The sequence below is a fragment of the Euprymna scolopes genome, chromosome 20 (genome assembly GCF_053919585.1).
Source record: "Euprymna scolopes isolate OS-2025 chromosome 20, ASM5391958v1, whole genome shotgun sequence".
NCBI lineage: Eukaryota > Metazoa > Mollusca > Cephalopoda > Sepiida > Sepiolidae > Euprymna > Euprymna scolopes.
In genome coordinates this window covers 3,955,122-3,981,149 of record NC_136501.1, presented here as the reverse complement: position 1 = coordinate 3,981,149, position 26,028 = coordinate 3,955,122, and positions in this window count along the sequence as shown.

Genomic DNA, 26,028 nt, shown 5'->3' with positions numbered 1-26,028 from the left:
ATCCAAAAAAATAGTAATTGTCTCAATATGAAGGGTTTCCCCTACATTGACCAAGGACCAATTAACTTATGTGCAGCATCTGCAGAACAGATTCTACACTTTGATCCCGGTCCGAAGGCATTTTGATTATTTAAAAACAATTCATTTTTTTTTGTTTTTAATTACGATGTAGCATCTTTAAATATGAACTGTGTTCAGCAAAAAAGTAGGTTCTTTTCCAGAATTGCCTCCTTATTAAATCAAATAAAAATAAAAATCTCTATAATGTATGTACTCATGACAAAAGAAAATATCATATTCCAAAAGTCACGTAAATTAATCAAGCAGTTTTATTTTTATAAATAAAAGTATTTTTATGTGATTTTTGTAGAGTGTTTTCAAAACGGCAAACAAGACAGCTGCTCTTTAGTGAACTACTACTATAATGCTGCTACTGTATGCTTCCCTTATTTCTCTCTTTCTCCCTTTTCCCTTCCTTTCTTCTCTCAACGTCACCAGAGGTTTCAGCCAATCGGAATAGAGGACTGTCCTGGAGGGAGATACAAAGAAGAAATCTCTCTCAGACATGCAGAAACGATAGAAGCATCAACACGTGACGGACCAGTTTCCCTGAGTAAAGACTTTTATCAAAGAAAATGTACCATCCTCTTTGTACCCTATATCTTGGAAACCTTTATAAAACATCATCAATCCTAAAGTCTCGTCGCACTTAATTATAACCGATGTTTTCTTTTCCACAACCGTTCATTTTCAGCACTCTTGTTCTCTCTCTAATGTCGGAGGTGCCCCAAAAGGGGGACCAGCCAAAATGGTGACCCTTTTTCAAGCGTCGTTAAAATTTATGGTAACCGCCATAGCTCTTCTGTTGCTCATAAAAATTAATTTTCTTATTCAAAAATAAAACTACTTGATCAATTTACGTGATTTTCGGTTTGCCACAAGTACATACAGCATACAAATTTTTATAAAAGTGAAATTCTGTACAAGAACCCAAAAATATTTTCTTTTCAAATCTGTGTTTAATTGGAAGAGAAAAAGGCTGAGTGAGTTGCCAAAATGAAAACAGAAAACGCAGAAAATATTTGGGTTAAAAAAAAAAGAATTGCCAATCTAATAGGTCCCACAATGTCAGCCATACTCCAACCTCTGTTCTACTGCCGAAATATTGCATCCTTGTGCCTGTTTTACAAGTATTTTGATGAAAAGTGTTGGATGAACTTTTAGCACTAGTACCCCTTCGACGTAAATGCCCCAAAAAAACCCAAGCAGCAAAATCCCACCTTCACACTATAGAGATCCCTAGATGCCATAAAGCCTTCTACCCAAATAGGTTCTTCCCTTGAACTGCTAGACTTTGAAATTCCCTCCCAGAACCCTGCTTCCTTGACTTTACTGACATGCAAAAGTTCAAGTGTAATGTGAACAGACATCTCACTGCCCAACTCCCTACATAGTGTCCCTGCAAATTTGGTCCCAAATAGTAGTCCCGTATGACTTAATGGCACTGTGCCTTGTTTGGGGTGAAAAAAAAAAAAGATAAAAATAAAAAGATAAAGAAAAATGTTATTTTACGGTTGATTTTTCATTCCAACAAAAAGTTGGATAAAAAACGCTACGTTCATCCCCTATACGCATCCCACTATAAGATCATGGCGGGGGGGGGGGCAGCTTTCAAATATATGGCGGGTGTACGATCGTTTGAAGGATGATATCAGCTTTATTAAGATAGAATATCATCATTAGCACAAAGAAGCGGAGGGGGGGGATGACACCAAGTTATCATTTAAATGTGCTGCTGCTGATTGAAAAAGTCATTAAAATCGTTTAAAATCGTTAAAAACACTTCAGTGTGCCCCCCCACCTCATATTGAGCCTGATTAATGGTCAGTTTGTTTATACGAATGAGTAGGGCCTCCTTGATTGGGAGAGGCTCAGGTTACAATGTGAGACGGTTAAAATGGCTGTTTTTTTTTTATGAATATGTTTCTAAATTCATTTTTGGTTGCGTCATGTGCTACAAGGTGTTGGTAGATGGAGCTGTTAGGGAAGATAGGTGATATGTAAGCCGGCGAGATATACTGGTTCGAGTCGTGCCGATGTACGAGTTGTTTTTGGGGACACATTCCTCTATAGGACATTTAAAAATGAATTTAGAAACTTTTTCAATACATTCACAAAACGCAATTTTTTAATTTAACACTTGCCTGAAGATGGCTCATTGAAGTTGAAAACATTCGCAACTATGGCAAATTTCGTTTTACACTCGAACAGAAGAACATTTGAACATTGGCCCATCAAATAGAAAAAGAACGGTTTGGAAGAGAAACAAACAAGAATTATCCATGCTATTCAACATGCATTCAAAAACATGCATATATATATATATATATATATATATATATATATACATATATATATATATATATATATACATATATATATATATATATATATATATATATATATATATATATATATATATATATATATATATATATATATATACCGACATAGCATAAATCCTCTATTTCAAGTAAACCCTTTCCCTAGTTATAACCCATTAATACATATGATTAAATAAGCATCTTCTTTAAATTAACTTACTTTATATTCTCCCTGGGAGTTTACTCACACATATTGTACACATAAATTAAACCCACCATGGCAGATATGCTATACACCTACCTTCATTATATAATAAAAAGCTATACTCCTCACAGAGATAACTTAGTCCTCCCACCCCCAGACAGTCTCAATTCTTTATCCTCACTCCATAATTATTTCGATCCTAATGTAAATATCATTACATGTCACATACCTATTATGTTACCTAGCATCTTCTCTTCTCTTCTGATAAGAAGCATTATGCTTTGAAATGCCATGGTATAAAAAGTTTATATGCATTAGTATATGTTTTGATATCGTCATTTTCTTATTTTATTGATATTCTATATAAGCTCCAAAACAATTTTTTGAGCTTTGCATTATCCCGATAAGTTTTCTCTTAAAGAATCGATCTTATTCTTTTTTCTTTTAACCCTCCCCCAACACACATATGTGTGTGTGTGTGTGATGATTATATAGATTGGTTTCCTAGATGTAAATCCAATGAAAACCGTATGATTATTAAAGAGAGCTTAATGGAGGACAGAGCTGGTATATAGTCTGTTTATTATACAAACATTATTGATTACATATGTGCATACCTGTTTCAGGTACTAAACGTTGCCCAAGTATGACTTGAAACTATACATAATAATGTACTTTTACTTTTCTAAGATGAACGAAAACCATTCATGTTACAACAGATTTGTATGAAGATCCAACCAAACTACAATCTGAATTCATCTAAAGAAAATTCCATTATTCGTACTCAGATCTTATTCATCAATTTTAAAAGGAAAAATTTCACATACCAATTCTATAGGGCGCAAATCCAATACATAAACGTTATCCATTCTTACCTGAAAAAAACAAAACATGATATATAAAACCTGTAACATTATATCTTTTATTATAATACATGTCATGTACACACACACACATATATATACATACATATATATATTTTTTAATTATTATAGTAAATAATTATGCCATCCCCTTTAAGAAACTCGTTTCTTATCGTTGAGTACTTTCAGTTGAATTAAGTCGGTTAATTTAGCTCTTAGACGTAGATCATTATATAAGGATTAGATCACTCTGACTGACGTAAAAAATATTTACAAATAAAATGTCTAATTTTAACGTTATTTCACATGGTTAACGGTAGCCTAATGGATACGGTCTTTGTTAATCAAGACAGAAATGGCTTGTGTTGTTGGGTTCAAATCTATCGACTGGTGTTAATTGTGACATCCTTGACTGAATATTCCCAAAAGGATAAAACACTAGTGTCTATAGGTATTTAATTATTATAGTAAATAATTATATATATATATAGTAAGTTATAAATTATATATGGCAATCAAGCTACACAGAATATTCCATGTTTAATCCATGCTAGGATTCATCAGGCTTGCTGTTATTTCAGATCATTTGAAACCATAGCAGTAAGTTTTAGTCTCCCCTCCATCAAGGCCAGAGGTTTGGGGGAAATATCAGATATTTTGTAATTCATATGCAAAACTAGAAAAACAAATGACTATGATTGAAACATTTTATGGCTGTAAAAAGTACCAAAATAGGCTGTGGATGATGGATGACCTCCCCCCCCCCTTGATGTGCGAACTTAAGGGCACTACATAATTCAGGTCATTACCTTTCTAACGAGCTTTCATTTGTTAAATTCTGATCAATACTTGCTGAGATTTGGAACTTATAAAATTGCCAAAAAATGGTGGTATATCTATGTATGGATATATCTATACTCGTAGACAAATTGAATATTGAAATGCTTATATCTTTAGTTCTATGGGACAAAACTATATGAAAATTTGCAGGCTTTTTGAAGATTATAATACTATTCTATGGTTAAAATTTTATGACAATTGGTAAAAAACAAACCTATATTTGCAAACCAATAAAATATGCCTACATTTGCCTACATTTGTATATATAGTGTCCTGGCAGGTTAGCTTCAGATTTGCTGCTTCGGTTGTTTTCCCTGTGGCTTTGCCAGGTTCACCCCAAACAAGGCATATTACCACTTGAATGTCAGGGGCTACTATTTGAGATAATATCAGGAACACTGAGCAATGAGATGTCGGTACACATTACATTTAAATTTCTGCATCTCAGTCCAGTCAGGGAAATAAGAAACAGGGAGGGAATTCCTAAGTCTAGCAGTTTGAGGGAAGATATCATTAGAATAGGCTTTCCGGCATTTGAGAATGAGGAGATGACATTTTGTCGGGTTAATCAGGTATATTTACGCCGAAGGAGCACAAGTGCTATGAGTTCGTCAGAGCACATTCCATTAAAATACTTGTAAAACAAGCACAAAGACGCAATATTGCGGTGATGGGACAGAGGTGGGAACTTGGTTGATAGTATGGGATCTATTAGGTTTGATATTCGTTTTCAGACCCTGTGAGAGACTAGTGGTAGATACACAATCCCAGATGTGGCAACAATAGTCCATGCATGGATGATTTTATAGAGATATAGAATACTGCCAAGTTTGAGTGATTTATATACAAAATTTTCAGTCATAATCATTTCTGAAGACTGAAGATTGTGCTTTTGAATTTTTTAGATGAGGATTGATTATATTTCGATTACTCGGACTACTTTTCTCATCTTGAGTGTTTTCGATATAACCTTTTCCAGGTTTATCTTGTTGAATTTGGAAATCTTTCTGTCGAAATCGGGAATCTATGCAGAATTTCAAATAGAACCCTTTATTTACTCCCCGGACGTAGCATACTCTCATTCCATCAGCCATGACTAGGTAAAAGTCCTAAGTAATTAGCAATTGTATTTTGAGTAGCGCCCACACTTCCAGAAGAGTAAAACTTTACAACTGAATTTTACCAAGTATTTCATTTACTCAAAAATACACCTGAAGGAGGTCGGAGGTTACATCGTCTGAAACGTTGTGGAAATAACGCTCAAGATGAGAACAGCAGTCTAAATAATACAATGAATAGAATGAGGTTGCAAATGTTCTAAACATGGAGCCGTGACACAACGGATAAAAGTGCTATGTTGTAATTAGTTTTAGATGACAATCGTCTGGAGGTTGAAAATTACAAGTTATATTAATATAATCAATAATCACCTAAACCTTCTATCTTGTCGTGGATGATGAGATGGGAACAATCCACTTCAGCGATTTAATGTTTTACAAGTTATTTGTATAATTTCGATTGTCTCTAAACATACTGGCTTATTAGTCTAGCTGTTATATAAAATGATGATTCGTCGTAGATGATTCTTTGGGGCACAGGAGTTTCATTTTTAACTTTGGGGATATCTTGAGTGTATTCTCAACACCACGGTCTAAATAAATAATTTGTTTAGTAACATTAACTGCACAAACAAGAGCATAATATATATTTATCTATCTATATATATATATATATATATATATATTTTTTTTTTTTTTTTTTTTTTTTTTTTTTTTTTTTCCTGTAAGGTCTGACGAGGCTGTTGGATCGTAAACATGGTTCAACACCCGAAACATATGTAACCAAACAGATAAAATGGTAATAAAAAAATGAAACACATATTTGCTCTGCAATAATATTGAGCACTCTCTTCAGGTTTTTACTAATTACTAGTTTTACTATATATATATATATATATATATATATATATATATTCTTTTTTTCAATTTTTCAATTTTTCGTATTGTCTTTTTTGTTTCAAAATCAAAAATATTAATAAAGGATCCATACATGTTGCTGTTACGAGCGCTTTCGATTCGTCCATGAATCATCATCAGGTGTTAAAAATACAGGGTTGCAAAAATGAGGATTAAAAATGAAAACTAAAATATATATATTCAGTGATGAGTTAAAATAAAAGTCGATTAAGAATAAAAGTCGATTAAAAATTCGAGTGTTAAAACCAGCAAGTTCGTAGACACAATGTACGAAGTCCGTCCAGCACGGACTACGCAAGACATTTCAGAACGTTACTGCTTTTTTGAAATGCAATGTCATTTATATTAGGTTGAAGAGTTCTAATGTACGACGCTTCAAGAATCTTTAATTTTTTTACATTATTTTCCCGTTGTATAATTTTTGTGTTGTCAACGAGGACCTTTCTAACATTGGAGGGGGGACAGTTATGTTCTTTTTTTAAATGTTTGTAAATCGCGCTTGTGTCGTTAAGGTGCATAGTTATTCGCCGGGACAACGTTGTTGTTGTATGCCCAATGTATGTATTATTTTTGGAGTTACATTCTCCAATAGAGCATTTAAATTTATACACTACATTGGTTTGGTCCAACGTTTTTATCACCGGTGAAGAGTTGTTTTTAACCACAAGGTTTTGTGTTCGAAATTTCCTATAATAGATAATAAATTTAATTTTAAAATTACTATCAACAGGCGTCAAGTATCTTCGTATAATATTTTTTATTGCATTTTCTTCGATTCTGAAATTAGGCGTCATTTGATTTTGGTAAAATATATTAATGGGGTTTGCATTGCGGTGTTGGCTAACGTTATTATTCTGGTTATCGGAAGATTGTAGCATTTTTTTTATTTGTTCATCAACAATGTAATTGGGGAAATGATTATTGATGAGTACTTGTTTAATGTTTTTTATTTCAATTAGCAATGCTTTTTTTGTGGAGGATATCATTTTTGCGCGATTTAGTAAATTTTTTATTATGGCTATTTTGTACCTTTGTGGACACTCACTTTTAAAGTTCAGTAGGCTAGAGTTTATGCTAGTTGGTTTTTTATATACAGATGTATTACAAGTGTTATTAGACGTATCAATAAGGACATCAAGAAATGGAATTTTATTGTTATTATTTAATCCATGTATGGATCCTTTATTAATATTTTTGATTTTGAAACAAAAAAGACAATACGAAAAATTGAAAAAAAGAATTATAAGAAAAAATGTCTCCGTTGTATTCAATAATATTTGCTTGAATATATATATATATATATATATATATATATATATATATATATATATATATATATATATATATATATACTAAAAATATGATATATATACTGTGGGGGTCAAAAGTGTTTGCAAAACGAATATACTGATAAATTAATGCCTCAATATTTTCCAATATAATATCTATGTTACTCATTGTTCGATATGAAAATAAAGTAAATTCCTAAAAATCAAATAATCATATTCTGGGGAAAACTGGATTTAAAAAATTTCAGGAAGAAATATGGGCCATAAGAATTTGCAAGACTCATTTATTTCAGAATAAATAACATTTTTAAGCATAATTTAATTTGAAACATTGTGTCATTATTATAATAGTACCATATATTGATAACATATTACAAGAAAACCACAGTTATTGCTCAAATAACAATTAAGAAAACAATACAAATTTTTAAAACAATTTAATCCTTTATGCGCTTTCCTCCATTCTTAATCAAATCAATCAGCCTCCTATCAACAGAGGATGTTAATTCATGAACTTTTTGAGGTGTGATTTCAGAAGATATCTCCTTAATCCTTACCCCAAAGGTCTTTTGTTACTGCTGAATTGATGTCCTTTTTCGTAAGTCTTTTTCTTCAGAATCAACCAGAGGTTTTCTATTGGATTCAAATTAGGGCTCTGAGGTGGCCAATCCATCAGACGTTGACCAGAGATCCCCTGGGCTGAAAGCCAAGGTTTTGTTGACCGAGAAGCATGGCTTGGGCATTGGCTTGTTGAATAATGAGATTCTGATTGACAGCATCATTTTGTGATTTCAACCAGGGCAATGAATTCTGTCCAAAAGCTTGCAGTAGTTCACAGAATTCATTTGGATACCTTCATTGACAAGAAATGGTCCAAAAATCTCACTACCAATAAACCCAGTCTAAATCATCATTCCCCCTCCTCCCTGTTGACATCTGAATCACAAGTGTGGGCTATTGCCTTTAAGAAGCCATCCGTTGGTCCTACCGTTGGGACTGTCAAGGATTGCTCTAGCCTCTTCAGTTCAGAGAACATTTTGAAAATTGGTTTTCAAATATTTAGTGACCCATGCTAGTCGCTTCTGACAGTTGATATCACTCAAAGGAGGATATTTTTTTTTTGCTGTTCTCCAGTCTGCTATTTGTTTCAAAATCCGATTTTGAGTCCTTTTAGAGATGTCAGACACTCTTGCATGGTCGAAAATAGCTTTGCTTGTGCTGTGTGGGTTTGCTAGCACACACCTCTTGATTTTTCTCAACTCTTGTGATGAAGTCACTTTTGGTCTGCCACTTTTGTGCATTTTTCTTTGAATGACGAAACGTTTCACAGTTCAATGATCTTGCTTCAAAATTTTTGAAATTTCTAATGTAGACTTCTTCACAGCAAGTTATTTAACAATTTCATCCTTCTCGCTATCTGTCAACATCTTTACTTTAGGAATTATTAATAAATTTAGGTTACCTGCATAAATTTTTGGCTCACCTGAAAAGAGAAAAAATGTTTAACAATAATTAATTTTCTTTTTTTTTTGTAAAATGATAATAAGTTGGTTAGTTGATTTTGTTTTACGGCATATCAACCCTTTTCAGATTATTCAATGCCGAATCCAGTGATTTTGAAGAAAAATGTTTTAATAGAATACATTTTTTTATCAAGAATATTTCTATTTAACCTATAGTTGGGACCCTAACAGGTACTACCCCTCCGAGACAGAGTGGACCTGGGAGCAATGCAATTAAAGGGGGGCTCCACACTCCCCAAAGCCCGCAAGCTGGGGCCTCACCATTGGATATAGTTTAAGGTCGTATCCAGAACCAATGAGAATAAACACAATAGAAAGTAGCAAATGATGAAAGAGGGGAAACTAAAAAATAAAAGCAAAATTAATAATGAAATTGAGAGAAATTGATTTCGAATTATGTATTTTCAAATAAATTTCCGTTATAATACTTAACTCTTTTGTCCCCCACAGTATATATATATATATATATATATATATATATAGATTATATCCAGCTTTGCCTCGCTACGGTATTAGAGATAGAACTCATGTTAATAGAAATAATAGAAAATCAGTTATTTCATGTGAGGATTTTTTTAGTAAAATTAAAGATATAATTATTAATAAAATTTATGAGTCGTTCAATTATATAAGAAAATTGCTTAATCAAACAAAAAAGAAAGTTTTGAAGGAAATAGCATCTAAAATATTATTACAACCGGATATGATATATAAGAAGGACTATTTCATTCAATGGTATGAATATATTCTAGATATAATTGACACTAAATTATATAAGCCACCAGGGAACGATATAAAAAAGAAACCTAAAAATGTTTGTGTAGTTTTGTATGAAAATAAAGGTTTTGATGATGTAAATTTACCTAAAATATTTAATAAACAAAAAAATATTCAATTACTACCAAATGAGTTCCAGAAAAAAGATCAAAAACCAATAGTTACATATAAACTAGGGCCAACAATACGCAATAAGATTTTTAATTATAAGAAAACGGTAGAACATATAAATATAAAAGATAATAATATAAATATTCCAGAATGTGAATGTAATTCCTCTCCGTTCTGTAATAATGAGATAAAACATGTAATTACAGGAGATTTAAATATAGTAATAAATCCTAAATTAAGAAAACTACTTAGTAAGGGTCCAAATTATAGAGAACCTAAATGCCTAAATTACACTAAATGCGTTAAAGAAGTTACTAAAGCACTAGAAGGTTTTATTATGTCTATGGTAAAGAAATATAAATTAGCACAGTCTACGTTTGATGCATGGAAAAATAGTATAATTGAATGCGTAAATAAAAAGGTTAAACATATAAAACAATTTAAACGCCCTAGAAAAACCAATCCTCTTTTAAAAAAGTCAGAAATACGGGAGGAACTTAAAATACTTCAAGAAAAGTTCGTAATAGTTCCGATTGATAAAGCGGCAAACAATATAGCCTTTATATGTAAAAAATATTATATACAACGGTTATTGATAGAAGTAGGACTTATAGGAAACGATTCGGATACTTATAAAGTAAGTAATAGTAATTTAGATAGTATTATTTTGAATAATAGTATTATTAATGAAAAAGTAGGATTAAAGTTAGAAGATAAACACAAAAATCTTCCATGTATGTATTGGATACCTAAAATGCATAAAAATCCAGTTGGGGCTAGATTTATTGTAGGTTCAAAGACGTGCATCACTAAACCTCTAAGTAAAGCTATATCTAAAATATTTAAATTAATTATAAATCAAATAAATAATTTTCACCTGAAAAGTAAATTCTATAGTAATATAAATCTATTTTGGGTAGTAAATAATTCCAAACCAGTGAAAGAAAAATTAGATAAAATAAATTCCAGAATAAAAGCAAAATCTATAGCTACTTATGATTTTAGTACGCTATATACTAAAATTCCGCACGAAAAACTTATAAAAGAATTAAATGATACTGTAGATTTGGCTTTTCAAGGTGGAAAAGGTAAATATATAGACTTTTCAAACTCTAATGCTTTCTGGTGTAAAAATAAAAATAGCAAAACTAGTATTTCTAAAGGTATTTTAAAAATGCTTGTAAGCCATCTTATTAAAGAATGCTATTTTCAAATAGGAAATAAAATATTACTCCAAACGATAGGTATCCCAATGGGATTGGATCCGGCACCATTTTGGGCAAATTTGTATTTACATAGACTCGAGTATATATATATGTCATCATTATTAAAAACAGATATATCTAAAACATATAACTTTCATGGGTGTAGGAGATTTATAGATGACCTTATATGCATAAACGATAATGATGAATTCGAAAAAAATAAACATCTTATATATCCAAACGAACTAAAATTAAATTGTGAACATAGAGGACAACAGGCTACATTTCTGGATTTAGATATAAAAATTGAGGATGGAATTTTTCTTTATAAAATATTTGATAAAAGAAACGCTTTCCCCTTTAAAATAGTACGTATGCCCCATAAGGATAGCACCTGCCCCGTTTTTGTGTTTTATGGAACCATTATGTCAGAGTTTTTGAGAATAGCTCGCGTTACTCTAAAATTAACAGATTTTATACCACCAGTTTCTAGCTTAGTAATAAGGATGATAAAACAAGGTGGAGATAAAAATAAAATATTTAAACAGTTAAACAAAGCATTTGTTCGTTATCCTGATGCTTTTGAATCGTTTAAGATAAACCAGATTATATTGATAAAGGAAATCCAAAACTATATTAGCAATGTATAAATGTATTTATAATTACATATAATAAATTTATATAGTTAATAAAAAAAAAAAAAAAATAAAAAATAAAAAAAAATGTATATATGTAAAAATAAAATATTTTTAACCTTTATATATCTAATTTTAAATAAATAAGAATGTAAATATACAAACTACTAACTATAGTGGGGGTGATAAGTAGTTAAATGGATTAATCCAAATCTTATAAATACAAGAATGATAAATTAAAAAATTAAAAAATGTATCCATTTTAAATGTGGAAATTGATGAATCGCACAGGTAAGAAATTCATTTTTATACTATGAAAAGGTTAGTAATTACAATTAAGAATAGGAAATTGGGAAAAAAATTTTTGTAACTTGTCTTCTTCCTAAGATTAAGGGTGGTGGTGTTTGATCAACACTGCTGGGGAGCCATGATGTAATACACTGTTTTGTTTTTAAATCCCCGAAACAGTGTTTCATGGTAAACAACTGATGATCCCTTAAAAAATATAAAAATTGGTATTATAGTAAATTTGAGAGTTGATGCAGTGATTGCAGGTGATTAAATGACTTACTGACTAGATGTTTTTTTTTTGATGAATGATAAAAAATAATTTTTTGTGTGGTTTCAAATGTTAAAAACTTCAAAGACTATATATATATATATATATATATATATATGCATAAGAAATTGAATTTAAACTCTATAAATTAGAATTTACAACAAATTAATCGGGCTCAATATGAGGGGGAGGGCATGCTTAAATGCTTTTAACGATTTTAAACGATTTTAATCGACTTTTTCAATAAATTCATTAAACGCATTTTTTTAATTCATCACTTGCCTGAAGACGACTCATGGAAGTCAGAAACGTTCGTGATTATGTGTGTGTGTGTGTGTGTGTGTGTGTGTGTGTGTGTGTGTGTGTGTGTGTGTGTGTGTGTGTGTGTGTGTGTGTGTGTGCGTGCGTGTTTTCGAGTATACAAAATAAGGCAATGTCAGAGGGATAACAAAGACCTGGCCAGAAATAAATTTCTAAAAGACGTCCAACACATGTCAGCATGTAAAACAGATGTTAAACTGGATATGGTGATGATTCAACCATATTGCAAATGCGAGTTGTCATGGCAAAAGAGACGAAGCATGCCTAATTTCGCATTCAATAAAATTGATGTTCATTTGATGAAAAATGAGAAACTCTAATTCATTCGTTGACTCATACATTTTGTCATCTCGTTATTATTCAAGAGAAACTGATCAGTCGACAAACTGTGCAGATTGGAAATGAATAAAAGACGATCGATTTCTTGGAAAAGTGACAAAATAATATTCAACCATTTTCTGTGACCAACACTGAACTGAAAACCAGGAATAGAAATGAGCCATGAATTCCATGGAATTAAATAATATTAGATTAATTACAAAGTTATTGCGGAATTTTCAATTTTGATTTCAAACGATGTATTTTCAAATAAGTTTCCGTTATAATACATTTACTTAGTTATTTGGACTATTATCCTCATCTTCTGGTTTTTGTTTTCGCAACGTTTCAGCTAATTATTCCTCTTGGCATTCATCAACGTCACCTGATGAAGACAAGGGGAATAATTGGGCGAAACGTTGTGAAAACAAACACTAGATGATAAGGATAATAGTCCAAATAATTAAATAAAAAATTATACAAATTTTTCATCTCCAAAATAATTCCAAACTAATCTATAAAAATAAAATACGTTTACTTTATATATCATTTTAAATGTAATTAAAAAATATATATATATATCATTTTAAAAGACGTTTTCCGCTCTATCTAATCGTTTAAATTACAATCGTTTTAAAACAATTATGTTTTCTTTTCAGAACGTTTTCAGAATATGCATAATAGAGAAACAGAGCAAAAAATGTGATGAGGTCCACAACTGGTTTTGTCGTTTTGTTTCACGGCATATCAACATTTTTGGATTTTTAATCAGGAGTCATTTTGGTAAAAGATCATATTCTTCAAGTTCTTAATCTTCAAATAATTATTCACGAGTTTTGATGTAAAATAATGTGGTTCCCAGGGTTATCCTCATTTCTCAATCTTTCAGTACATCTGCTGAACATCTTGTGTACTCACTGTTAACCACGAAAATTAAATTGCACTTGACTCCCTTTCCACAAACACAGCATAAGAACTTTCCTCTTTTTGGAAGCTTTCCAATACAGCAACTGATCATTACTTTGGTTTTAATAGCTGATCTTTTCACAGCATTCATCCAAGTCTTTAACTTAACAAATAGGTCATCCATTGTTTCACAAGCAAGTATTAAATCATCAAACTACAGCATATCTTTTAGACAACCTGTACAGAGCTCTGTGGACACACTCCCAAAACACAAATGAAAAGCAACACACTCCAAAATTTACAACATTTTATTTTTTACATTTTATACTAATGCTCTATCTCGAATATTGAACACTTTATTCAGATTAGGATTGTTCTATAAATATTCGTTGATTTAAATATTAATTAATTTTAATATTAATATTTATATATTCACTTTGAGTTTCGAAATTCATTTTGTAAACTTTAATTTCTGAACTATATATATACACTGGTGAAGTTGGTTGGTTGTTTTTGTTTTACGGCATATCAACCCTTTTTTATGCCGAATTCAGTTATTTTGAAGAAAAAGTTTTTAATAGAATATATGTTTTTTTTTTTTCAAGTCAGTTTCTATTTAGCCCATAGTTGAAACCCTAATAGGTACTACCACTCTGGGTCAGAGTGGACCTATGAGCAATGGCAATTAATGAGTGGCTCCACACTCCCCAAGCTCGCAAGCTGGGGCCTCACCATCGGATATAGTTTAAGGTAATATCCAGGACCACACTGGTGAGGACTGAAAGATTGGTCGAAAATTATGTACATGTAAAAAAGTTTTTTAATTTTTTTTCATAATATTATTTTGTATTCCTGCACGTCACCAATTGAAAACGAATAAAGAAAAGTTATAAGCTTTTATACTTTTTTATTCTATTTTTCATACATATAAGAATTATAGACAAAATAAAATAAATATAGGTATGCATGAATCTATTTGTCATTTCAATAAATAAAAAACATATATGGGGTGAGTGGTTATAAATGCTCTTTATACCGAAGCCTAATACTTTTCATCAGAAGAGGAGAAGGGCGCTAGATTACAGATATAAGGAAATGCAATATCTAGCTTAGGATACATTATATATATATATATATATATATATATATATATATATATATATATATATATATATATATGAACAAATGATTAATAAAATATGTTAAAAAACATCTTGAAAAAGAGTTAAAAACATATTTAATTTTAAAAAGGAAGCACAAGATAAGTGGATAGTCCTTAATCCGCGGAGTTTCGAAGAAATACTCTCCTTCTCATCAGAGGGCAGGAATTAGCAAAATGCGGGATCGGATTTTTGCATGTAAAAGTATTTAATGAAACCACAAGTAAGTCACAGATCTTACTTGGTTAAAAAAAAAGGGTGAGGTAAGGGGAATAGGAGGTAAAAGAAAAATGATAAAAAGATTTCACATGAATGGATAGTCCGGTGAAGGGTAAAAAATCCAAGAATGGTAAAATCCAAACACGGTCGAATTAAAAACTTCCAATCCAACAGGTAAGTTCCAAAGGAATCGCGTATTTTCTTTTATATATATATATATATATATATATATATATATATATATATATATATATATATATATATATATATATATATATATATATAAGAAAGGGAGAACGAGATAAAGAGCAATAAAGATAGAGAGCGAGAGAGAGAGAGAAAGAGAGAGAGAGAGAGAGAATGTAATGAGGACGATGGATAGAAAACACAATATATCGACTCCCTACATAATTAGAAATCAGTTGGACAAGTCATTTATTTCCGTTTCCGGTTATAGGTAGTGTTTCTTTCACACTTCAAAGGACATTTTTTTCCATCAACCAAAGCCAATTCTCAGTCCACCATTTTCTGTCGCTTTTTATAAGCAGAACTGACAATTTAATAATCTTTCTCTCCAAGGAATTCTGCTGGTTCGACACACCTCGTAAATTTATATTAAAAGAGATTCGACTTTGATGTCCCCATTTTTCAAAACAGTTTTTGTTGCACAAAAAAAAGAAAAAAGAAAGAAAGAAACACTAGAATATCGAGCCGGTTCGTTCATCTCAATTACTTTTACAGATAAAAGCTAATATTTTTTTTTGAAATCAAAACGTACATATTATATCTATTCTATGTTTTTAGCATATTTTGTTTGTTTAAACTTATGACTGACCAAAAATCAGTTGCTTTTATGTTCAACTCTAACACTACAAGCAAAATGAAGAAATAGCGAGGTGGAGAATTGAACTATCTTGTTTCCCCTTTGACATCAGTTACCGACCCGGCAAGGAGAACTTAAGAGCTGATACACTGCCAAGAGTATGCTGTACGGAATCAAGCGGAGACGAACTCCGAACGCTACATAACAATCTCTGTCACCCAGACATTACTCGAATGGTTCATGCTGTGAGATGTAGAAACTTGTCTTTCTCAGTGGTAAAAAGAATTACAAATTCCTGCCGAATGTGTGCTGAAATAAAGCCTTTGTTTTATAAACCCAAAACTGGCGTTTTAATAAATGAAACCGTTTGAAAGACTAAATTTTGATTAGTACCGCTACTAAGCAAAACAAGGAACTGATATATATGAACCGTTGGCGACGAATATTCACAGTTTCTTTTTGCCTTCCCTTGCTCAGACATATTGGCTACTGCAAATATACAATGCCTCTGCTCACTATTCGCCGTCTTTGGAGTTCCTACCTATATACATTCGGACTGAGGCGCTTCTTTCATATCAGAGCAGCTTTGACAATTTCTACTGGAACCAAGAGTAGCTATAAGCTGGACAACTCACTAAAAACTTAAGGGTAACGTCTAATGCGAAAGATATAACGGCATTATTTGGAAGACCATATTATTTATAAAATTGGCTGCATCAAATAATGGATGTTTGATTGATAATTGGGAAATCGCCTTTCTTTCGCATTATATGCCATTCGATCCCTAATGTGTACCACCACGAATGCCACCCTACATGAAAGGTTTTTACCTTTTCAGCGACAGAGTTTGGCAGGAGCTTCACTGCCATCTTGGTTCTCTTGACCCGGTACTGTGTTTCTGAGACGACATGCACATTACCCTAAGAATGATCCCTTGATGAACGAGATAGAGCTCATAGAGGCGAACCCCTAATACGCTCTAGTACGACATGCAGACGGTAGAAAGTCTAATGTGCCTCTCGGAGACCTAGCACCTGCCAGAGACTACCGGGACCATAGACAACTCCTCCTGACACTGAAGCCCCTTTGAAGGATCATGGCACTGAAATTGCTCCTGACATGTCTAATGACACTGTCTCTGTTGGGGTTCTGTCAGACACTTCGGATGGGCTAACACCTGAATCCCTGACAGATGAAGGACTAGCACCGAAAAAACCTGTTCATCCAGAAATTGACTCTAATGTGGAATGGCCCGCTCCTCTGAGAAGGAAACATTTCGCAGTAAGGTTCTTAATTAAATAAAAGATTACTAAATGGAATCTCTTGTCCTGTTTTCATTATAATCTATTCAATTAGTTTCCAGATATTTTCGTATGGGCACTTTTATTGATAGTACATACATGAAACTCTAGTTCTCTTCAAAGTAATCTTCTCCAGCTGCAATGCACTTGTACTGTACTAACAACTTCTGGAAGGCTCCATGGAAGTCCTCTTGTGTGAGCATATAAATGACCCTCGTCACAGCCTCTTTCATCTCCTTAAATGTGTCATAACGACAGCCTCTATGGTTTTCCTTGAGCTTAGGGAATAAGCAAAAGTCACGAGGGGGGGGCAGGTCTAAACTATTGAAAGGGTGAGGAACTGTCTTGATTCCCATCTTGGTCAAATAGTCTGTGACAAGGATAGAGCACCCTTGGGACAACGTTCGCACAAATCTTTTGCATCTTCAGTTCCTTGCGAATAATTGTGTGTACAGTTCTCACACTGACATCAAACTGTGCACTTATTGTCTCTATATGTCTAGTGAATGCTCAAGCATCGACTTAAAATAACTTACTTCTGTCTTTACTAGTGTAAGAAATTGAATATGTCCTTTTCGTCGTCGTCGTCGTCGTCGTTGTTGTTGTTGTTGTTGTTATGAAAAAAGTTGTTGTTTTTTTATGCATTAATTTTCTTTACATTTTACTAATATTTGTAGAAGTTGATCTTAACATCTTCCTGATAAAGCCAGTTCTTACAATAATGGTGCCTTTTGTGATATTGTAGTCTATATAATTTATGGTTTGCACTTTTACAAAATGAGTGCCCTAGTATATTCACTCTGATAACCGTGGTTCTCGTAATCAAACAACAACTTGTTAAATCAACAAAGTTTTATTAACATTACAGTGATATTATGACAAGAGAGAACTTTTGGAACAGTAATGGATGGTGTGCGGTGGCGACGGCAGAAGTGTCTCGACGCTTCTCTCTCTTCTGCCTTTCACATCTATTTACATCATTTCACATTCTTTGATTATTTTGGCCTTCGATTTGTAATTTTGAATGTTTATTGTTCTGCACTTTTAGCAATTCCAATCCAGTTGAAATATTTTCTCTCACTCTTTCATGATCTCGATTTTTCGATTGGAGCGTAGAGTTGACGTCATCGACAGCAATCCAATTTATATTTGCTCATATCCGATATTCTGGCATTGTCCGTCACCTATACAACACTTGGACCATAAACAATAATCCCATCCATCTTTCTTTCAGATGAGACAGTGACTAGGAATATGGCTTTCTCAGTCTAAACAAAACAGATATTACACTTGGATCCTTGGTACTACCGGTTGCCTAGATAGAACAGAGTTGTCAATTTTAAGTTCGCCGCATCAAAGAAATCACACCTGAATGTTTCTCGTGTTTTTGTGAATTGTTTTTTTTTGTTTTTGTTTTTTGTTTTTTTTTGTTTTTGTTTTGTTTTTTTGTTTTTTGTTTTTGTTTTTGTTTTTTTGTTTTTGTTTTTGTTTTTGTTTTTTTTTTTTTTTTTTTTGTTTTTGTTTTGTTTTGTTTTTTTTTTTGTTTTTGTTGTTAGCCAGTCAATCCATAAAGTATTGAATTTTCTCCGCCTCAGACTCCCCATCCCGGCCAGATATGTTTGGAATGGGTAATTCCTTTGAACTGCAACAGATGTTTTTGGTGACTCATAGCCTTAAAATGGACTTCTTAAGGAATTCTTTAAATGAGCAACAAACGACAAATTTTTTTAATACATTTCTTTTATGTCTTTTATTTTTCTTCTGAACTTAAAATACCAATGAAATATTGCTGATTTGAAGAAATAAATAAAAAAAACTGATTGATCAAATTAAAGAATTGTTGGAAAATTATGTAAAGTGATTATTTTAATGAATAAAAAGAGGAATATTAGTTTTGGCCCCAAATACTGGATCTGTACTAAATATAAAGACAAATCTTTCAAGAAAAAAAAAGACGCCTGTTGAATAATTAGTGAATCATTGGAGCCTTTTAGAAACGGTTTTGATTTTTTTTTAAAGTTCTCATCGAAATTATTTATATTTTTATTATTGATTGCCATTTTATGTTGTTTACGGTTGCAAATAGAATTTCTCATAAATTTTCAAAGTTGTAAAAAACATGTCATTCCATCTAAATATATCGCTATAAAATAATAGATAAATAAAATATGATTATGCAGACTGCAGAGGATATTTGTTTTCAATTTTTATTTCCAATTTTATGCATATTTAAAAAAAATGTCGGTCTTATCTTCATGAAATCGATGACTGCCTTTCTATTTCCATTTCAGACAACTGTTGAGGTAGCTAGCTTTTATTCTGTCAGCCGTGACCAGGCAGAAATTTTAAGTTATTCGTAATTGTATTCTTAGTATCGTCTGCACTGAGGATTGGACCTTCAACCCCCAGAGGATTGTTACGTAAAACTGATCATTATTTGGCATTTTATCTATTGTTCCAGCGGTCCATTCAAAATTCCATACTGATTTCTGAGTTTGACAAGACGCACCTAAAGAAGGTTGTAGATTACATCGGCCGAAACATTGTAAGACAATAATATACACGATGAAAACAGTATTCTGAATAATACAAATCATTGACCGTCATTTAAAAAATTCCGAAACATATTACCTCTTCCTTTTTTTTTTTTTTTTTGAATAATTGATTCGGGATATTTCAAGAAGAGATATAGTTCTTCATGGAATTTATTTTGTCCGGACAAATTAAAAAGATTTCAAATTTCCTCAGCGTCAGCAGCAAGATGGTAGAAAGGATCAGAAAGGAATTGAAAGATTCAAGGTTCGATTATTGTCAAAATGTCGATGTGTACCAACTAAATACTCACCTTTCAAAAGTTGATTTTTAGTTGTATTCAGATCTGTTTTGAACGAATATCACATTTAAAGTTGTCACCAACAAGTATTTTTTATGATATTACTTGCTCGGAGGTTTGGAGGTGTGTGTTGAGCAAAAGAAAAAAACGTGGTAGTTGGCAGACAAGCTCGAACCCATACTACAAAGGAGGCAAAGATCATGAAAAAAAAAAAAACCCTGACTTTGCTGTTACACCCATCGCTAAACCGGAAGTGGCGTAAGTTTAAATTAAGGCTAGACAATCGAAAAGAGGGAATGACTTTTGAAAATATCAGCGAAAAAAGCGACCCCTCGCTGTTGAAAAGTGCCCAGTTGAGGGTGAAGGAATTAATGTTTTCAATCAATTTTTCGATATTTGCCGTCCAAATGGTCGAGCTTCAAAACGATACGGCTCCCTCGAAAATCCGCCACCTCTGTCGAAAGTTTTAGGCATACATACATGATGATGATTGCAACGTCTTGTCAGACGAGTGCCACTCCCTCAGTCACTGAAAGTCCATGAGCCCAAAGATAGCCTTTTTTTTTTTTTAGTCCTGCCAGCGAATTCACACGCTCAAGCAGACATGACATTGAAGACGGTCCTTGGCATACATACATATATATACATATACACACATACATACACATACATACCCATAAACATACACACATGAACACATCCATACATCCATACATACATACACAATACATATAACACATACATACAAACATATACATACACAAATGCACACACATATACATACATATGCATGCACATAGATACAATCATATGCAAATACATACACACATATACATACATATTCACATACATATACGTACACATGTATGCACATATACATACATACACATAAAGTTACCTACATATACCTACACATACATATATATGCACCTATACGCATACATATATATGCATATATACATATACCTATACATACATACACATAAATATATATACATGTATACATACAAACACACATAAACATATATACACAAAAAATAAATAAATAAATAAATAAAGATATATACACACATACACATATACATACGTATACAAATAGGTATACATACACTAGTACATATATTAACATACATACATACATATACATACACACACATATGCATATATAGAATGATGGCAAATGAATTATTACATGCTTCCAGCATTTCAGGGCTACACACGTGGCACTTTTTCCATCGCTACCGACAATTTTTATAGACAAATGCCTGAGGAAGTATCTATACAAAGATGATGTTACAGAGTTTTAGCTTTTTACGACAGCTAAGTCTCTCTCTCGGTTCAAAATGTTGAGATCCAGCAACAAGCATGAGCAAGATAGCCAGCAACAAATCAAACTGCAGACCAGCTTAGTGCGGGTACTGGTCTCCCGCTCTCTATTCTATGTTCTGTGTATTTGGGATTGTTTTACACTTTTATTCATTTTGAATTCACCTATTCGTAACAATCATCATCATCATCATGATAAATGGTCCTTCATACATGTACGTGTATGTGTACGTGTGTGCATATGTATGTACATGCGTGTATGTATGAATGTATGTGTGTATGTGCATGTTGTCATGTGTGTTTGTTGCGTATGTATGTTTGCGTGCATCTGTTTGTATGCATGCTTGTATGTGTACGTGTATATCTTTATTTGATATGTGTGTGGGGTGGAGAGGACTCCCAAAAGCCCTGTTAAGGCAACCCCTCTGGATGAAGCATACATACATACATACATACATACATACATACATACATACATTTAAACAGAAAGGTGACATTTATAGTTCAATGTTTTCTTATTGGTTTTCATGATCACCATGTTTTTTGGGTTTTTTTAAGATACATATGTTTGCTTCGGTTTGTATCATCAGCAAAAAAAAAAAAAAATCTCGGCCACTACAAACTATTTAAAAATACATTGTATAATAAATATCTTAATATCATAAAACTACTTGTCCGCAACAATTTTTTTTGTTTACATTTTCACTCCAAATAAAGCATAGTGCCACTCTGATGTAAGGAACTACTATCAGGGACATAAGTTGCAGGGATACTATATAGGGAGTTGAGTAGCAAGATGTATGTTTACATTACACTTGAACTTCTGCATGTCAGTACAGTTGGGGAAGCAGGGTCTGGAAGTTTAGCAGTTCTGGGGAAGAAACTATTACACTGGAAGGCTATCTGGCATCTAAGGATCTCTTCCGTCTAGGGATGGGACTTTGCTGCTCATCGGGTTTTGGGGGGGTATTTAAGTCGAGTGGGTATAAGGGCTTATAGCATATACCGTTAAAATATTTATAAAACAGGTAGAAGGATGCAACATTTTGTTAATGGGACAGAGGTTGAAGCTTAGATGACAGTTCGGGACCTATCAGGTCGGCGACAATTTTAAGTATGATATTTGTACAAAACAGACCCGAATACTCCCGATCTCATCCCAGCTGTGCTATTAAAAAAATGCTCAGCCAAAGTAGCTCCAGTTCTCTCCAAACTCTACAACAAATGCCTTAATGAAGCTTGCTTTCCGGACTGTTGGAAAACTGCTTCTGTTGTACCAGTATTCAAGAATTCTGGTGAAAGGACTGACCCATCAAATTATCGGCCCATTAGCCTCCTCCCACTTTTTGCCAAAATATTTGAGACCATAATTAACCATGCTTTAGTCCATCATCTTACAGATGCTAAACTTCTGACTGACCAACAATATGGATTTAGACAAGCCCGTTCCACAGCAGACATCCTAACTGTAATCTCTGAACGTATATACCATTCACTGGACAAAGCGGGAGAGGGCAGAGCGGTAGCTCTAGATATATCTAAGGCTTTTGACAGGGTATGGCATGAGGGTCTGCTCAGGAAAATTAGATCATACAGTATCACTGGCAGAATACTTAACATGATTAAATCATTCTTAGATAAGAGAAAAATCCAGGTTGTCCTCGACGGTCGTACATCTAAACAATATGATATAAATGCGGGAGTGCCCCAGGGGTCTATCCTTGGGCCTCTATTGTTCCTGATATTCATAAATGACCTCTCTGACAAAATTGCCTCTGAGATGGGTATATATGCTGATGACACTACACTCTATGGCAGGCCCGACAGGAAGACGAATGAACACATTTCTAAAGAAATGCCAGAAACACTAGTGGAATGGGGACAAAAGTGGTTGGTCACGTTCAATGCCGCCAAGACTAAACTAGTTTCATTCAATAATTACAAGAAACCCTCTCTACCACCTATAGCAATGGCCAACGACTCTTTATCTGAGAGTACATCTTTCAAACTCCTTGGCCTAACGTTCACAGGAAACATGAGTTGGAACAATTACATTGAAGGCATTGCCAGGGCCACTGCAAGAAAGGTGGGCTCTCTCTACCGTGTTAGACAACTACTAACACCCGAAAGTATCCTGTACCTCTATAAGGCCACCATTCGCCCATGTATGGAGTATTGCTGTCACATCTGGGCTGGTGCATGTGCTACTAGTCTCTCGCCCCTTGACAAGGTTCAAAAGAGAGTCGCAAACCTGATAGGCTCTGAACTGGCATCTAAGCTTCAGCCTCTGTCGCATCAACGAAATGTTGCATCCCTCTGCCTGTTCTACAAGTATTTTAGTGGTGAATGCTCTGATGAACTGCAATCACTTATGCCCCCACGACGTGAGCACCCTCAACAAACCCGACAGGCTGCTAAATCCCACCCCCACACTGTAGAGATCCCTAGATGTAAAAGATCTTTCTACTCCAATAGTTTCTTCCCCAGAACCGCTAGACTTTGGAATTTCATTCCAGGCCCCTGCTTCCCCAACAGTACTGACGTGCAGAAGTTCAAGTGTTACGTGAACCGACATTTTGCTGCCCAAATCCCTACATAGTCCCCCAGTAGTTGTTGCCCCTGATAGTAGCCCCCTACACCAAAATGGCAATTTACCTTATTTGGGGTGAAAATGTAATAAAATAAATAAAAAAAGTATTTAGTTGGTACACATCTGCATTTTGACCTTGCTTATGAAGTAAATCAAAGCAGAAAAACATGTGACCGTCGATCTGATGCTGCCAGAATGCTGGAGTTTGTCAAATTCAGCAAGTCTGTAGATGCCGTTGCAAATGAGAAAGGCAGAGATGCAAAGTTCACTAAGCTGAAGGTACAAGATAAGTAAAGAACACTTTCTCTGAAAATCATTGCCAGAAAAGTTGCAAAAACACCTAAAGAAGTTGATCAGCAACAAGCTGATAACCCTTATCCCTGAGTGGCTTCCGGGCCTTGATAAGTGGTGATCACTATGTAAAAAAAAAAAAAAAAAAAGCTCAAACCTCCATTATGATTCTTCTCTAAGCAAGAAAAACCTTCTGCCAAAATCCAAAGATCAACTTCCAAAATAACAAGAGACTCATTTCCACCTCCAAAGATGTGCCAAGAATAAGGCAGACAATTTCCAGCAGAAGTCATGGTTTTCAGGTGGCATCATGCTATTCCATTTCTTTATAAATCTTCTGACATATTTGTTAAGACGGTTTACTAAAATATTTCTTAATGGTTTCCATTTTCATTTTATACAATCATAACTTCGATGAGGATTTCTGTTAATTTCGTCAAAATTGGAAATATTTTCAAATTGTTCTTCAACTTCTTAAGAAGCTATGGACAAATAGCTTTGCGCATGAATGCCTTAGGAAAGGCAAAGACCAAGGGAGTAAACACTGACAAAAATCTGGTTTGAAGTCCCAATAGCAGATGGTGAAGACCTTCAACACCTGTTCGGCAACTCCTGCAACTGTATTTCCTTGCTTTTCTGTCGAACTTTGTCTGCAACGCCAACAGGGAGATCCTGTAAACTGGGCAAACCTAGGTCTCCTTATCATCTCTCTACTACATCTGGATAGGTAACTCCAGCTTAGACTGTATAGCCACAGCAGACGCTGATGTACACCAGACTAGATGCAGAACGCTATTGTCTCATGGGACATAATGTTGCCATCATCATCATAGATAATATAGAAGTGAAGAAACTTATTACTTTACCATCTAATTTGCATATGTGTTTTTTTACAGAGTGCAACGATAAAATTGTCGTCCTAGAAAAGACAACATTATTCTATTTCCGTTTAGTGAAAACAAATCTCAAGAGTAATAGGAGACTTCTATCATGTATGAAAGTGACACAACGTTCAACAAGCAGGATCGGAGATGTGCCGCTGTACAACTCATGCTCTCTACCGATTCAGTTTATGACATCAGGACCATTACCAGCACCCTCAAAATGCAAATCCAGACAGTTCAATGCTTGAGTGTGTGACCAGCCACATGTATGGTCATTAGTGTGGTTTCAAGTGAGGGCCACATCATGTTACCTCACATCTTCAAAGTCGGCTTCAACACCATAATGTACCTGGATATGCTGAAGAATGTGGTGATACCCTCGTGCATTCAGGTGGCCACTGGCAGATCGTGGGTGTGGCAGCAAGACTCGGCGCCGGCCCACAAATCCAAAGAGACTCAGGCTTGGCTTCAGAAGGAGTGCTACGATTTTGTACCCTTCTCTCACTGACCCCCCCTCTCTTCTCCCGACCTGAACCTGCTGAACTACTTCGATTAGTCATACATTGAGAACATCACCAACATGACCTCCCACAACACCAAAGCCAGCCTAATTGCCAAGTATTCGCCGAGCTCCCGTCGGCGCTTGTGGAAAAGGCATGCTCCCAGTTCCGGCCCCATATCGAGGTGAT